The 17,356-nt window shown below is 41.4% G+C and overlaps 1 pseudogene; it reads right to left on the reverse strand.

Annotated features, from left to right (window-relative positions):
- Positions 1 to 13,987: 13,987 nt before the first annotated feature.
- On the reverse strand, positions 13,988 to 15,354 carry Gm6726 (annotated as a pseudogene).
- Between the last annotated feature and the right edge of the window lie 2,002 nt (positions 15,355 to 17,356).

Genomic DNA, 17,356 nt, shown 5'->3' on the forward strand with positions numbered 1-17,356 from the left:
TGCTAGAAAGAGGAGCTCAGGGGTGTGGGGGTGGTGGTGGTGATAGTACTGGTTAGTTCATATTGTTGTTCCACCTATAGAGTTTCAGACCCCTTTAGCTCCTTAGGTACTTCTCTAGATCCTCCATTGGGGGCCCTGTGATCCTTTCAATAGCTGACTGTGAGCATCAGTAGTAAGTATAAAATGACTGGCAGCCATAGGATAGTAACTGTTCTTTGCCCTTAAGCTTGCTAATGAATTTACAAGTATTTAAGTGACACACATTCATGAGGCCATGGTCTTTATAGGGTAAAGCATGTATCCCTTTATGCTAGTAGTTCTGATTATTACCAATGCTGCAACTATTAATTAAAACTTTTATGCTGTGATGATTTCTTTTCTAAAAATGTTTTGCTACAACTTCTTTACTATAATTTTGCCAAGTTAAAAATTAACAACTGAGGAATCTCGAATAGCTGAGAAGCCCCTAAAGAAATGTTCAAAGTCCTTAGTGATCAAAAAAAAAATGCAAATCAAAACGACCCTGAGATTCCACCTTACACCAGTAAGAATATTTAAGTTCAAAATCTCAGATAAAAACACATGTTCAAGAGAATGTGGAGAAAGAGGAACACTCCATTGCTGGTGGGATTTCAAACTGATACAACCATGTTGGAAATCAATCTGTAGGTTTCTCCAAAAATTGGAAATACGTGTATCTGAAGACCTAGCTATACCACTCTTGGGAATATACCCAAATGATGCCTCACCATTGCTAGAGGGGCAAGTGTTCCACTATGTTCAGAGTGGCCTTATTTGTGATATCCAGAAGCTGGAAACAATGCAGATGTGTCAGGACAGAAGAATGAATTCAGAAAATGTGGTTCATTTACACAACACAGCTATTAAGAATGAGGACATCCTGAGTATTGCAGGCAAATGGATGGAACTAGAAAATATCATCCTGAGTGAGGTAACTCAGACCCAAAATGACATGGTGTGTACTCACTAATAAGTGGATATTAGTCAAACAAACAAACAATCCATACAGAATACACAAGATACAGTTCACAGAATTCAAAAGGCTCAACAAGCTGAAGTCCCCAAATGAGGATGCCTCAGTCCCACTTAGGAGAGAGAAGAAAGCAATCATAAGTAGAGAGGGAGAGAGGGACTTGGGAGGGAAAGTGGATGGGATGGAGGGACAGTGGGGAGCAGTGAGAGGGAAACCTGATCTGGTATTGGGTATGAGAAAAGGACCTAAGCCCTGAGGGCCTGCAGAAAGAATGTAAACAGGCAACCTCAGAAAATAGGAGTTTGGGGAACTCTGCAGAATGTACAATAGAAATGGGAGGTGAGAGACTACCAGGACTCACAGGGAGGGACCTTTGATGAAATTCCTTATAGTGGGGAGAGAGAACTTGTGGAGCCTAACTCCAGCAGGAAAACAGGACATCAAGTGTGGAATGGGGTTGCCATACCACAGTCACACCTCTGACCCATAATTGTTTCCACCTGAAAGAATTACAGGGATGGAAATAGAGAAGAGCCTGAGGAAAAGAAGGTTCAGTTTCAGGCTCAAAGTGGAATCCAGCTCAAGGGGAGGTCCGAAGGTCTGACACTATTACTGAGGCTATGGAGCACTCACAAAAAGGAATCAATCATGCCTGCTCTCTAAAAGACCCAACAAGCAGCTTAAAAAGTCAGATGCAGATATTTTCACCCAACCAATGGACAGAAGCAGCTGACCCCTGTTGTTGAATTGGAAAAGGCTAAACAAAGATGGCGAGAAGGGCAATCCAGTAGGAGGATCAGCAGTCTTAATTAATCTGGACCCCAGAGATCTTTCAAACACTGGAACACCAAGTAGGCATCATACACCAGCTGATATGAAGCCCCCAACACACATACAGTGGAAGACTTCCAGGTTTGTGTTCATTCAAAGATCATGCACCTAGCCCTTGAAAGACTGGAAGCCCCAGGGAGTTTGGAGGCCAGATGGGGTGGAGGGTGATCGCATCCATGTTGAGAAAGAGTTGGGTGAGAAGAGGTGTGGGATGTGGAGCAGTGGGATTGTGGATGTGGTGGGATGGGGAATAGAATATGGAGTATAAATAACGAATTACAAATAAAAATAAATTTAAAAAAGAATTGTAATGTGTATATCTGGCATGTAAGATATTTGATTTGTAATGTTTAAAGTGATTATAATATCTAAGATGAGGTCTTTTCCTTTAGCAGTATAGAGAATGGGTTAAATTTTTTACTTCTTATTGTGTATGTTGTACATTACAGTGGAGGAGAAATCATTTATATGCTACTTTCTCTATTTTATCTGAACATACTTGATTATTTCTAGAGTACAAAATTAAGAACTTATTTGTTAAAGGCATATAACAAAAACCAAAAAATACAAGAAACCAAATAAGAACTAGTAGAATATTGTGAAGTATAGTATCCTGTGTGCAGGCTTCCATCATCTGTTGGATGTTCTGAAGAAAACTTCTTTACAGTTGTTTCTGAGATGGTAGCATTAAAAACTCTGGACCTTCCTCTTTGAGCAATAGAAACACCACTCCTAAATACTTACTCCCCTCTCAGTCAGATTCAAAGACAAGCTAAACTCCTTTCCAGAGGCTCTGAAGAAATTTGTGCATTCTATGTAATGATACGTGCACAGGTGGTGCTGTTCTTAGTGGCCTCAGCCCCACTTCTTGCTCTTCTGTAGACACATCTAAAGAGATGAGGGTCAAAGTAAGCCAGAGATTTTCAGGAGCATTTCACTAGAATGTCATAGGAAAAACCAATGGTTATTAAAGGGTGCGAACTAGATCGCTACACAATGCAAGTAGGATCATTTCTGAAAATTAACCAATGACTCTTTTTATTCCATCTTCTTCATATTAACTTCCATGTTTGACCCTGTGTCTGTGCAGTCATGCTTATATGTGTGTAGTCAAGTGTGTGTGTCTATGTCTATATCCAGGTGTATAAATTCATGTGTGTTCAAAAGACATTGTGAGTATTTGCTACTGTGTGAGTAGGAGGTCAGTTAAGTGCCTTCCCGAAATTATTTGCAGTATGGTTTTACATACTCTCACCTGGAATGTGGACTGTCAACTAGATTAGACTCTCTGCACAGAGAGCATGAAGGATCTACTTCCATTTCCGTGAAGTTTAGATTATATGCACGCTGAATACCAAGGTTTAACATGGTTTCTGGGGAGTCTAAGGTCAATTCATTATACTTGTTTACCAATGATTTTGTATAGAGAGTTCCTTTTTGCCATAGACAGGGTTTCAGTGTGGGCTTGTGGGTAGGTTTCATGGCTAGATTCTCATCTCCTTATATTTTCCATGAACCTATCTATTCTAGTCCACAGAGCACATGGTTTATTACTTCTGAGTTATAAATCCTTGGTTGCAGTCTGTACAGTAAACAGGAATAAGTGTAGTTATAAAGTAATTTTTCTTTTGCGGGGGACTCAAGAGAACTTACAAAGTAAGGAAAATTATTATGTGTGTGTGTGGATGTGTGTGTGTTAGTTTAGATTTACATTTCTGTGAAGTGACACCATCACTAAGGCAAATCTTACAAAGAAAAATATTTAATTGGGGCTGGTTTACAATTTTAAATATTATTCAGATAATATATAGTTCAATATATTACCATCACTGCAGGAAGTACAGCTGTGTGCAGGCAGAAATAGTGCTAGAGGAACCTAGAAGTCTTCATATTGATGGATATACAGCAGAGAGACTGTGTCTAATATTTGGGGTACCTTGAGCCTGCCTCCAGAGTCACACTCTCCATCCAACATGGGTACACCTACTCCAATCAGGTCACACTTCCTAACAGCACCGTACCCTATGGGGAAATTGGGGCCAATTTCATTCAATTTACCACAGTATATATGTGTTCACATTTATATTCTATATAAACTTGCACACACACACACAGACACACACACACACACACACACACACATACACACTCACATATGTATTTTGATATGTGCTAGCATCTAAATATTGGGTCTGCAGGTTGAAGAAGACATAGAATTATCATGAGCAAAGAACCCATAGTTGATAAAGCGTTGGAGTTATTGAGAGAGGTACTGTGTCATATTTAGAAGCCATACCTATTATGTATTAGAGGCTGCAATGGGTATATTTCCAGGAACTGAATTTAAACTTAATGGCTAAGGTTATAAAACTTATTTTCTGAAGGGATGGGCAAGCTACTTATGTAACTCAGTTTCTCTGCATCTTGGTAGTTAGACTAATTCATTCCCACCAATATCCCACAGACTCAAGAACTAGGCTGTGAGAAGTTTCATTTACTGGTTATACTCTTTCCTACAGTCTAATAATTCAGAGAGAGATCACAACCTAACGATCTTGGTACTCTACAGTAGTGCACTATGAAGGTCCACTTAGACCTACAGAGTATTGGAGAGCCATGGCCTGGAGGACCTGAACACTGAATGTCTCATGTGTTTGAAAGAGTTTCCCAGGGGCAGAGGGATGATGAGGTTGACTGGCTGTAAGAGTGGTCAGTGTTCCATTTTTACATATGGACTATCCATTGGTGTTTTTGTGTGTTCTGTCAGAGGAATTCTGATGTGTACTCTGTCATGTGTTCCTTTTCTGAGATGAACAGTCACTATGTGACACATACCGACCTTTTGGGATAGTTGTGAGTTGTCCAACTTGGAAACTGTCATCTATCTGTGTCATCCACAAGAACGCCACAAAAACCAAATGTCCTTTGGACAAGGAAAGGGAGCTCATTTCTCAGCATTCTGCATGGATCCTGGAGTGTCAATCATGAACATTTTCAGGGATGTTATTATGAACACCTGCATGGGATGAGAGACAGGGGTAAGCCCTCTGTTCTATGAAAAGGCAAGCAAGAGTGTTTTCAACAGTCAGCACCCTAGGAGATGCTACTCTTAGGTCAAACCAGAAACCTGACACCTAGATGTCACTGGATCAGTAAACAAGAGGTCTCCAGGATGCAAAGGGGAGGACATTAGGCAAAATACCCAGCAAAGGAGAGGTAGAACCTGTAGAGACCATCTCCATGGGCATGGCCCCTAGTTGAGGGATGGGACCATCCATCCATATAAAAAATTTTATCCCAGAATTGTTTCTATATAAAGGAAATGCAGAGACAAAAGATGGAGCAGAGACTGAATGAAATGCCATCAAGAGAATGTCACACCTAGAGATCCATCCCACCTACAGACACCAAACGCAGACTCTATTGCTGGTACCAAGAAGTGCTTGCTGACAGAGGCCTGATATAGCTGTGCCATGAGAAGCTCTGCCAGCACCTGACCAATACAGGTGCAGAGCCTCACAGCTACCCCTCAGACTGAACACAGGGACCCCAATGGAAGAGATAGGAGAAGGACTGGAGGAGCTGAAGGAGATTGCAATCCCATCTGAAAAACAATATCAACTAACCAGACCACCCAGAGCTCCCAGGAAGTAAACCACAGCCAAAGAGTACACATTAGGGGACCCATGGTTCCAGTTACATATGTAGCAGAGAATTGCTTTATCTGCAACCAATGGCATGGGAGGCCCTTGGTCATGTAGAGGCTCGAAACCCCAGTGTTAAGGGGATATTAGAGAAGTGAAGTGAGAATGGTGGGGGCGGGGGGGGCTAATACCTTATAGAGGCAAAGGATAGGTGGTATGGGACGAGCAGTTTGTGGAGGGGAAACTAGGAAGGTGGACAACATTTGAAATACAAAGGTTGGAGAGAATGCTCAGTGATTAAGAGCACTGGCTGGTCTTCCATAGGTCCTGAGTTCAAATCCCAGCAACCACATGGTGGCTTACAACCATCTGTATTGTGATCTGATACCCTCTTCTGGTGTGTCTGAAAACAGCTACAGTATACTCATGTAAATAAAATAAATAAATCCTTAAAACTAAAAAAAGAAATATAAATAAATAAAATAAAAAATAAAAAACAGAAAATGGGGTATATTTATGCAATGGAGTATTACTCAGCAGTTTAAAAGAAGAATTACATCATGAAAATTTCAGGCAAATGCATACACCTAGAAAAAATTTATCTTGAGTGGCATAACTAAGACTAAAAAGATAAATATGATATTTATTCATTTATATGCTGATATTAGCCATAAAGTAAGTGATAACCAAGGTGCAATCTTTAGACCCTGAGAGGTTAGATTACGCAGAGACCTAGAAAGGGAACATATGAATCTTAATGGAGGGGGAAATAAAGTAGATTTTACATGTAAAGCAGGGGCAGGTGGGGATGGGAGCATATGGAGATGGGAGTTCATGGGGGTGGGGGTGGGGTCATGAAAATGACTGGTGAAGTCCAGATGAAAGAGAGAGTGCCAAACCCTGGGAGAGAAGATTGGAATTTGGGGACACTTGTTGTGGAAACGAGGGGCAATGAAAACCTTCTGGAATTTATAAAAGTGATCCTAATGAGGACCCTTAGAAATGGGGACTATGAAGACTCAACTGGCCATCTCTGGTAGGCAGGTATAGCTTCTGGTAGTGGGACTGCATTGTATTCAATTGAGTTGATGGCTGGAAGATCCCATGGAAATTCTCAAACAACCCAGGCTGCTGACAAGAAAAAAAGATATCCAAGAAGAGCTCCACCTTCTCTGAGGAGAAGGCAATGGGGTAGTAGGAGGAGGAAAATGTAAGGCTCTGACTAGGAGCAGAGGAAAGAGGGGGGCTCTGATAGAAGTGTAAAGTGAATAAAATAACTAATCTTTTGAAAAAGAAATTAAGAGAACTGTGACTAGAACTTTCCAAAAGCTCAAGCCAATTTGTTTTTCTCTCAGCCATCTGTCAAAGTGTTCTGAATGCCAATTCAAAGATGATTTTGGAATTCTACTGAAATATTTCAGACTTTTTGTTTGTAAATATTATGTATCCAACATCGCAGAGAGATGACCCAACAGGATGCCCTCAATTTCACTATCTTCATGAAATTGAGAGCCTGGGGCTTTGGGTCCATGGCCACTGCTCTTCTCAGGAGATCAAGTCTAGAGCCACAAAAGGAATGCACATTCACATGCCAACGCCCTGGTAAGATATATTCTTCATCTGCTCAGGCAGATTTCATAGCCAAAATGCAAAGTATCTAAGGTGGGCAGTGAATCTGGTTTATCTACCCACTGGGTGGCTTTCACAAAGAGATCCAGCTATAGCATCACCTGATATCATTAGCAATTTGGAGTGGTTGTGTGTAGTTGGATGGTAGAACAGAAACATTTCATTGTCTACCACAGCATGTCCTTCTGATGCTATGTGCAGTTTCTGAGCTCCTCTAGAGCTCAGGCATGATATGATAGTCATTCATGGGAAGTATATGTGAAAGATGCTCACCTCAGTCAGCGTCACGAATGCTGAGTGTGCACATCCTCATGTCAGGAATTATTTGGGTACATGTTTCAAGATGTTGCCAGGCATCTACAAGAGAAGGATTATTTTACAATGAAGCTGCCAGAAAGATTATTTCACCTGCTCAAGTCCTGTTGCCTTTCAGAAGAAAGCAGGTTTATTTTAGGTGGAATTCAGTACTTTGTGAAACAGGTATTCATTTTCTTCTTATGTGACCTACCTGAGAACGAACTCAATGGGTCTCTTGAGGAATTGTTGTCTGAAGGGATTCTCTAGACTGGATGCCTGCTGCTGTCCTGTCCCATGAACAGGCTCTAGGAGTCAGGAGGGGCATTAGTTTCCCAACCACCTGTCTGGGTTGGACACTGTGCATTCCATACACCTGTTTAACACCTGCCTAGATGAGTCAGAATGCAAAAATGGTGAAAATGATCCTCCATCACAGAACTTGTCTAACAGAGCCTGCAGATTTGAGAGGTGAAAGCAGTGTCAGTGAGAGTTCTTGACTCTACTGTAGACACTAAGACTACAAGAGAATACAGTGTGTTTGTGACCATCATATCTGAGTCATATATTTGAGACAGTGTACCAGCCAATTGTGCTCTGTCCAAGAGAGCAAGTTACTGAGCATCTGTGCTACTCAGATTTTTTCTCTGTGAGGTGAATATTACTGGCCAGTATTTGGGTCAAGTGTGGCTAGCTTCTGGTAAAAAAGATAGTGTTGACTGCACCTCTCTGGGTGTCTCCATCAGGTAGGCTATATGGAAAGGAAGGTGCTGAGTCTGTGAGTATGGCCCTATTAAGCTGACTCCTCTTTTCTTGGGTAACAGGGTAAAGGCAGAAACATGATCCCTCCAGTGGTTGTAACACAAAATGACCCCAATATGTTTACTGGCCTCTTGGGCATCAATTCTCCACTGTGAAATTCACTTACTTGGAGTCAACTGCACATGGTGTAGCCGAACAATCACTAGTCCTGTCTCTCCTGGGATTCCTTGATATGGCTACATTACTCAAGTCTCCTTTTCCTTGCTCCTGTTTTCAGTGAAGTGTATGAGGAATGAAGACCACCTTAGTGGAAACTAAGAAGCAGATCATTTATGGGCCAAGGAAAAAATGACTAATACATCTTGGGTGGCTTCTTCAGCTAGGTTGTGGGATCTCTCATAATCATGACTCTGAAACTTAATACAAATGCAGTGGCTGCAGCCAGTGGCAGGATTAATGTCAGGACATAGTTGTAAGTAAAGATCCTGAGCTTCTTTACTTTAAACCCTTCCTCCTTGAATAATTTAGGACAGAGAATCACTTATACTAAGTTATTTCAGGTTCCCTCTTTGTACATCTCCTTTTTTTATACTCTATAATTAGTCAATGACCCTTTCGGGAAGAGGGTGAGAGGCTTTCCTGAGCAGACTCAGGGTTTCTGACCAGTAGACCAGTGTGAAGTTAGACAAAATTTCAAGAGCTTATCTTCTACAGTCACTGTTCTAGGCTAAGTAAGCCCTATGAACCCTCCAAATTGTGGCAGCATATATGTATACTGTGTATGGTTGTGCCTATTTCCCTCCAGATTGGAGGTACTCTCCTGTTAGGAGACAGATATGGTTCTGAGAAAACTCTGCACACTGAGGCTCCTCAGCACACAGATTAAACCGAGCCAGAATGCATGGACTGCATGGACTATGACTTCTGTGATGGGAGGGATACAGGACTAAAGGCAGGCTGCAAGCACAACAGTAGGGAGGGGACCTAGAGGAAGGAAGGGATGGAGCTGTTCTGTCCTCATGTAGGAAATCTGATGAGAATGAGAGAAATGAGTATTGCTGTGGTATTTCTCTACAGGTTTGGTCACAGATATGCCACATTCATGGGTAGATTGGACATGTTATTGGCTCAAAGTGACATTTGAAATGATGCTGTGAGAGGCCAGGCCTGGGCAATGTTTCCTTATTAACTGTGGTTCCCTGTGGAGAAACCCAGGGTAGATGGTTTACCTCCTCCTGTGATGGATAGAGCCTCTATTCTGGATAAACATGCACACTGTACTCTGGATTGCCTGCAGGACTCTTCCTTCATTCTGCTCTCTCAGTCCACAGAAGGCAATCCAGTGTTTCACAATGTATAAAGCTTATCCCTTCAAAGAAGTAGGATATGTGAAAGGGACCTTATAAGGCAGTAGTTTTCTGCCCTCCTAATTCCTCAAAACTTAGTACAGTTCTTGCTGCTTCCACAAACTCTGCTTTTCATTCTCTGCTGTCCATCTTGAGCTCAACTACTTCATTTTACACAGAAGCAAGAAATTCTGGGGTACTGGCATTTTGTAATCAGATTTTTAAAATTTCATACCCATCCATGGCAAACATTTAATGTGTCTGTTTCAATAGAATAAGACAATCTCAAAAAGAAAAAAAAAACTTCATGAAAAACTTATATGAAGCAGATACAGGGAATCAAACACATGCCCAGCCTCAATTATGAAATTTTGACATTTTCAGAAACAGATCAAGATGAATGGCCTATGTGTCACAAGCCTTTCCACAAAGACACAAATGGTTTGTTTTCTATCACATATAAGTTTGATAATTAGGAGCTTGAATATCAATGACAAAGCTGTAAGGACATGGAATAGGACAGTGGTGTCCTTGAGATGTTCAACAACATTTAGGGATGCAGACAGTTCACCTCTCACATTGTGGACACGCCAGAGTGTGCTGCACAGTGCTTTGGGTCTTTCAGAGCTGAGAGTCTTGCATCCCTGGCTCCCCATTACCCAGCCAGGATGAACAAGTTTCTGTGGTTTAAATATCAATACAAAGTAGTTTGATAAGCAGAAAAGCACTGTGGGACCCATGAAAGCCAGGCTAGAGTATGGATGTCAGCAGATGGTCAGACCATATCTGGGTGTTGGATCAAGAGAATAGGATGCTCTTCTTTGCCTTGGTGACCATGAAGTGAAAACTGCCTTCAACACTATAATAGAGGCACCAATTGTTTCAGTGACCCACCTTGAGTCCTCATGTGTGATCTTTTGGCTTAGAGGAAAAAACTCCATCAATCAGACTGGCTACCCAGTTTAGATTGTCCTGGGTGTTCATGTTGAGGTCACCTGACTTGTGCCTGGACTGTAGGTGAGGGATCCACTGAAGGCAGGAAAGGTTATAGAGCCATACTCTGTGGCTTATTTTCAAGGATGTGTCACCTAGGGCACACTGGTATCTCTCCACAGGCCTATTCTAGATGAGAAATTCCCACCTTAAGCTACCCATTCCCATGAGACCATAGACTTTTTTTCTGAAGGTTAGATTTGAGGTTTGCTCCCAATTCATAATCAATCCACCCTGGATGGAATAGAGCAGTGCCACCAGTTCAATTCTCTCCATGCCAAATGATAAAAGCACAGAATTGGCATGATTCTACATTAAACATTAGAAGAATTTATTATTGCTGCTGTCCCCTACTTAAATCAGGCAAATACTTGTGTAGAATCCTAACATGCAGCATACAGTGGTGTGGGGAATCTCTGTGAGTTTTAGATCCACCTATTTTACATAAATATTTCCAGAACAGAAAAAGAAAGCTATATAGTATGCTCCTGTCTCAAAAAATATAACATTTCAGGATAGGAAAATTTCCTATCTCATTTAGAGAATGCAACAGAACCCCCATTCTTTCAACAGCTCTAGCTTCACTGATGTGCAACAGAAACACAAGCTGACCCTGTCTGAAGCCACAGAAGTCAAAATTAATCTTGCCCATTATGGTATGGAAAGAGCTTTTTGTTTTGTCGACACAGGATTCATCAGATGATCTGGATTCTAGAAAGTATTAACAGCCAAGATTTCAGTCATATTTCTGTGAATAATGTTGGGTCAATGCTGTCGATATACCCAAGGGACAGGTGTTCACAATGAAAGCTTGCTGCCAAGTACAAAGGAGCAAATAGTTCCTGCCTTACCACATTTCTGCCAGCTCTCATTTTCCAATTGTTGTCAGTAAACAATCAACACTTTCCCTGGGTGTATGGGATACTAGCATAAACCATTTTATATATTCCCTTTTTCCACTATGCTAAGACCAGGTATCAGTGACTCATGTTCTACAACAAATAGATACTTACTATATTCAGCCTTACTTTCAAGTGCATGGTTCCCACAGATTAGGCCTCAGGATTCTCTGTGGAGCTCAGTTGCCATGTCAACCCAGCAATCTGCTTCTTACCTGGAATGTGTCCTTGAAAACACCTCACAAAACACATCACTAGGACTCCATACTTCACCAGTGCATGTCATTTCCAACACCATGATCACCAATGGTTTTTCCTAAGCCTGAATTCTTGGTTGGCAATAGATACAATGTAGTACCTTGGCTGCTGTCCTCCTAGAGACAATACCTGACATCAGACCTGGCAAGGTCTACTTAATTTTCCATAGTGGGGCAGAAAAATACTAAATGGATGAAAGAGGTTGTGAGGACAAAGACACAGGTACAATATGAATCAAATGATGGAGATGCCACACCTTCCATTTGTTGCCCAGAAGAAGAGAGTGTATTTAATGAGGTATCCTCCCACTTTTCTGCCTTGACAATAACCATCAGAGCAGGGCCTCTACACATGGCTTGCCCTGTCCTGTCTACTCATACTGTCTGCAGGGAACATTTGTTCCTGCTCTTCCTTTTTCAAGACCCCTGCCTCATTCCACACATTCATCCATTTCTCCTTAATCATTGACAGCAAGTATCTCAGCACACACTTAATTTCTCTCTCTACGGGTCCACTCATTTCCTCCTTTCCCTAGCCCTTCCTCTTACCTCCATTTGTCTATTTCCAAGCTCCATTAGGTCTTTCAGGATTTCTACTCTTCTTCCAAAGGACCTTCACAATATATCTTGGGTGTAATCAAGTGATTAAAGTGAAGCAAAGACTGTGAACTACAGACATGTCTGTTGTTTCCAGGGGTACTTGTTTTAGACGCTGTGGAAGCCTTTTCCCACAGACGTGACAAAACTGGGGATCTTAAACTTTCATTAAGCCAATGCTGCATGTGACTACTTAGGGAAGTCCAGCAAGCAGTGCAGGTGTTCAAGTAAGATGAAAGACTCTACACATGGTAGCTGAGACTATATTTCGAGGAAGAATGCTATGACCTGTAGCCCTTATATCTTTTTACACAGCACCTCTGATTTCTGCCTTGCATCACTCTTGTTGCACAGCACAATACACTTTCCTATCAAAAGAAGCAGAAAGAATCATGAAGAGCCTGTTACAGATATTGAACACAGACTTGATCAGTATTGAGGAGGATGGGACTCAACTGACCAATAGGGTTGCCCTTTTCCTGCCTCATTTTAGCTCAGCAGCAGAGAATAGGATGGTGATGTTTCAAGAGAGCATCCTATTTGTATGCCTTGACCCATGCAAGGAACCACCATTACAGGCCCTTTTCTTCTTGTGGCTGGCCAGGCTACTCTATCTCCCATGCTGTACTCCACGAGAAGTTTGTGAATGCTCTTGATTGCCCCAGACTTCTGCCTTAGGCCAACACAAGCATCTCTTTCATGCTGATTTAAGAACAGAATCTATTCTTCACTCTACACCCCTCTCATTTTTTTTTACCCTGCTCTATCCCATTTGCCAATTGTTCCAACAACCCCCTTTCACCTGTCTCCCTCCTTCCAGGGGACTTACATGTTTCTTGAAGTTCTTCCCAAAAGGCAATCAGGAAATAAGATGGAGGGGATAAAGTGACCAAGATGATGAGGCTCCTTATGCCAGAAGACACACCATTTCTTGTTGTGTAGGCATCTGTTTTAGATGCTATGGGCACTAATGCTACAGCACACTCAAAGCTGAGGAAGAAGAGCCTCATCAAGTAGATGTTCCTCATGCCCATCTTTCTGTCCAGCAAGCAGTGATGGGGCTGGAGTAAGATGAAGGAGATGCACACTGACAATTTAGACCAAAGGGCGAGAGAGACACAGAAACCTGATGCCCTGTATTGGAGGAACACAGCACCATGGAGTTCTGTCCTGGCTTTCTTCTGTGGAGTCTCTCTTCAATAAGGCTGAAATTCTCCTAGTCCATATCAGTTTCCCTACTTCAAAGCAAAAAGAAATAAGAAAGTGCATCTATTAGTGTCCTTGACAGAGACAGGACTTGTTCAGCACTAACCTGACCTGATCTGCCAAAGCTCTTACCCTCCTTTCTCCTCTATCAAATACCCCCTTTATCCAAACTGTACTTGGTCTCTTCCAACCCACTCTGCCCCATTCTACATTATCTGCTTGTGACTCAACTCTCCCAACATTTAAATGAGGGCAAAGCTGTGGAATTTTGCCATATAATATGCTAGACACCTTATGATCCTTCCCTATGAGAGGGTCCATCTTGTCATTTGCAATGGATATTAAATAGCATATCCTAACCACACTGAAATTGTAAATCTGGGAAGCCAATCCAGCTTGTTTCCTAAGGGACCTCACTATCCTATCTTTTCTTTGGTGCACCTAACACAGAAATTTGGGCTCACCATGGGGAGGGCAGACAGCAGCAGGAACAGCAGCAGCAGAAGCACCATAGTGCTTTCAGAGCACGGGAAATTCACTTCCAAACTTTGAGTGACCTAGATCTAGAAGCTGTGGGGCAAACATTGGCTGATACTGGAGAGACATGCTCACCAAGCATGCTGTACTTGGAATCTCTGTTGACTACAATATCCCCTGTAGCACTGTTAGTGACATCAGCTGTCAGACCAACACTTTCTGCCACTGGGTCATCTGAATAGGCCATCCACTCTGTGTAGGAGCTTTTGATGAGTATGGGGTAACTTTTGAAACTCTTGCTTCTTCTTTCCACACTCTCATCCTGAAAGTGACTCTTCCTAGCTTCTATATAGGTTGAAAAGGTAGGTTCATTGGCTCTCCTCTTCAAGTGGGGGAGGGGGATAAGGGCACAAGAAAGGGCTGCTCTTTTCCCAGGGTTTCTCCACCTGCTGATGGCTGTCCCCATAGCTCAGTTGATATTTTAAAATATTAAATGTTGCCATTACTTCATCTTTGAGTCGCCTATTTGTTAAGGATGACACATTCTCTTCACAGATATAGCCAATGGTGCACATTGTGTTCACAATCCTGGGAAGGATTTCTTTTGTGGCAACCAGTCCATGGTCTTGAATGTGGCCCAGCCACAGTCATTCCACAAGCTGATATATTGTCATCTTGTACCACGTAGGAACCCCAAGTAACCATGCAATGATGATGTTACAGGGAAATGACAAGTGGTAAGGAATGGGACACAGTGTAGTAGTGATGATCCTGTGCATACCCTCAATGGTGGCTTCTATATATGGAAAGTGCCCTGTGACTAGAACATAGAGGATGATGCCCAAGCTCCACATGACAACTGCCAGCCCATCATCGGGTTTCCTTGCCAAGATATCTGGGACTCTATAGAGTACGGAGCCACAGGTCTCCTACAACATCTGCCCTTCTGTGGTTTTAATTGCCATGCCAAAGTCACAAAGCTTTGCATTTCCTGCCGCATTGACCAGAATGTTTTCTAATTTAATATTGCGATGTGCAATGTGTCCTTAGTGGAGGAAGTGAACTGCTGACACGACCTGCTGGAAAACAGGTCTAGTCTCCTCCTCTTTCAGACAGCCCAGTGCCCTGAGGTACTTCTCAAGGTCCTCTCCTGCCACGTGCTCCATGAACACATAAGTTGTTGTCAATGTGTCAATCATGTGAAGAAATTGAACAATGTTCCTGTGTTCTAAAGATTGAAGGAGTTCTACCTTCGAAGTGATGTCAGCCATGCTGTTGATGTTTTTCTCAAGGACCTTGACAGCCACCCTTATAAGTATGGGAAGGTGGCAGGCAAGCTTTTCCTCCCCCAAATGAACCACAACCCAGAGATGACAAAATCCTGAAATCCTTTTCAAGGATGTTCTCTTCCGTGTGGCTGGCCATGATGTTATGCTCAAGTTCAACCACCTACTCTCATATAGAACCAGGAATATATGAGGCTAGAAATAAAAATTAATACAATTTTAGAATGAATTCTCTATCATGAATTCTGAGATCTTCAAAACAACCCAATGATACTCCTCAAGGATATAGAAATACCAGAAGATCCCAACCACAAACAAGTAGAGGAGGGATTCTATTAAAGGTCAGAGATTATTTCAGTGAAGGTGGCATGCAAAAGGAAATACTGAGAGTACAGCAATAATTAGCTGGTTATTTTCAAGACCACCATGCAAACTGTTCACATAACTGATCAAGTGAGACCTGATACCATTTATAGAAGAGAAAACAACAAACTGATGTACTAAACATACTCTACTATGACTACAATCCAGATGATCTATCAGAGATGCTTCAATTTTTATGCTTCCAGAAATCAGAAAATATAAAAGGAGATTTTAGATATGTGTAAGTTTTGAAATAAGATCAAATAAAACATGTAAACACAAGAATCATAAGCAACAAGTATGGGGTAGCAAAAAACGTAACTTCCATCAAAGCAGAGCACAGGCCTCATGGATTTCCCAAATGTATAAAGATGTTAGAGAAAATACATACCAGACTTACAGAAAATAACTCATGAAAGAGAAAATAACTCATGAAAGAGAAAACAAAGGACTATATTCAAAATCGTCATTCTTAATATTACCCTTATCCTACAACCAAATAATAACAATGAACAATGAACAAAGAAAGCATAAGCATTCCTTGGTGAACATATATATGAAAATTGTTCATTGGAAAAAAAATGTTCCTGCTTGATACTTCACATCCATTTTAGGAATAGAATACACAACCCTTCATTAACAATCAAAATAGCATCATCCAGAAAGAAAGGATAGTATGTAACAAAGATAATGAACAACAGCATAGCATATAAGGGGTCTCTGGAGAAGACTACATAGTAAACACTATGACCAGTGAACTCTTGAGGGATTCTAGGAAAGTCACTGCTAGTAGACATAGTTTGACTTGAAAGAAAGCAGTTCCACAAGCAGAAATGGGTCACATTTTTGTCTCTTGTGGGTAAGGAGGAAGGAGCCTGAGCTTTTTAAAAGTCATACTATCAGTACAAACACATAGTAGACACAAGGAACTGTTGAGGAAATAATGATCAAAGTCAATGATATTCATGCCTTGGGGTTTCTTAGAGAATGAACCACCAGTCAAAGAGAGAACATGGGCTGTACCTGGGTGTCTGCCACTCCCAGTACACATATGTAACAAATGTACAGCTTGGTCTTCATGTTTGTTCCCAATACATGGAGCAGAATTGGGAGAAGATGTATATGAGGGGGTATTGGGAGGAAAAGTAGGCAGATTGGGATGTAAAGTAAATGATTAAAGTGAAATGGCTTATGTGTAACGTACTTAAGTGCAATATAAATTTAGTGCAGTGTATTATACTTATTTTGTAATTATGATTATTAAAATTTCAGCATAAAATATACCATAATTTATAATCATATATAGTATAATTATTTTCTAAAAATAGATTACTATACACAATGATGTAAGTAATTATCATAAATATCATATTGTATAACACAAAATATATAAACAATACTAATACATATCATGTATTCCATACATATTGAGGGTAAATAAGCTAGACAGGATTCTAGTAGAGTAGTCCTCTGAGAGACTCCACCTAGCAGCTGACTCAGACAGATATAGACATCCACAGCAAAACAGTGGATGGAGCTTGGGGATTCTTATGGAAGAATGTGAGACAAGAACTCCAAGGGAGTACCAACAGAATCTAGTAACCTGAACCCTTGGGGCTCTCCTAGTCTGAACCACCAACCAAAGAGCTTATGTAGTTGGACCTAGGCCTCACCCACATATGCAGCAAATGAGCAGCTTGATCTTCATGGGGGTCATGAAAACCTTGAGTGGGGCCATCCCAAAAGCTATTGCCTGTACATGAGATATATTCTTCTAG

This window comes from Mus musculus, chromosome 17 (genome assembly GCF_000001635.26).
Source record: "Mus musculus strain C57BL/6J chromosome 17, GRCm38.p6 C57BL/6J".
In the NCBI taxonomy this organism is placed as follows: domain Eukaryota; kingdom Metazoa; phylum Chordata; class Mammalia; order Rodentia; family Muridae; genus Mus; species Mus musculus.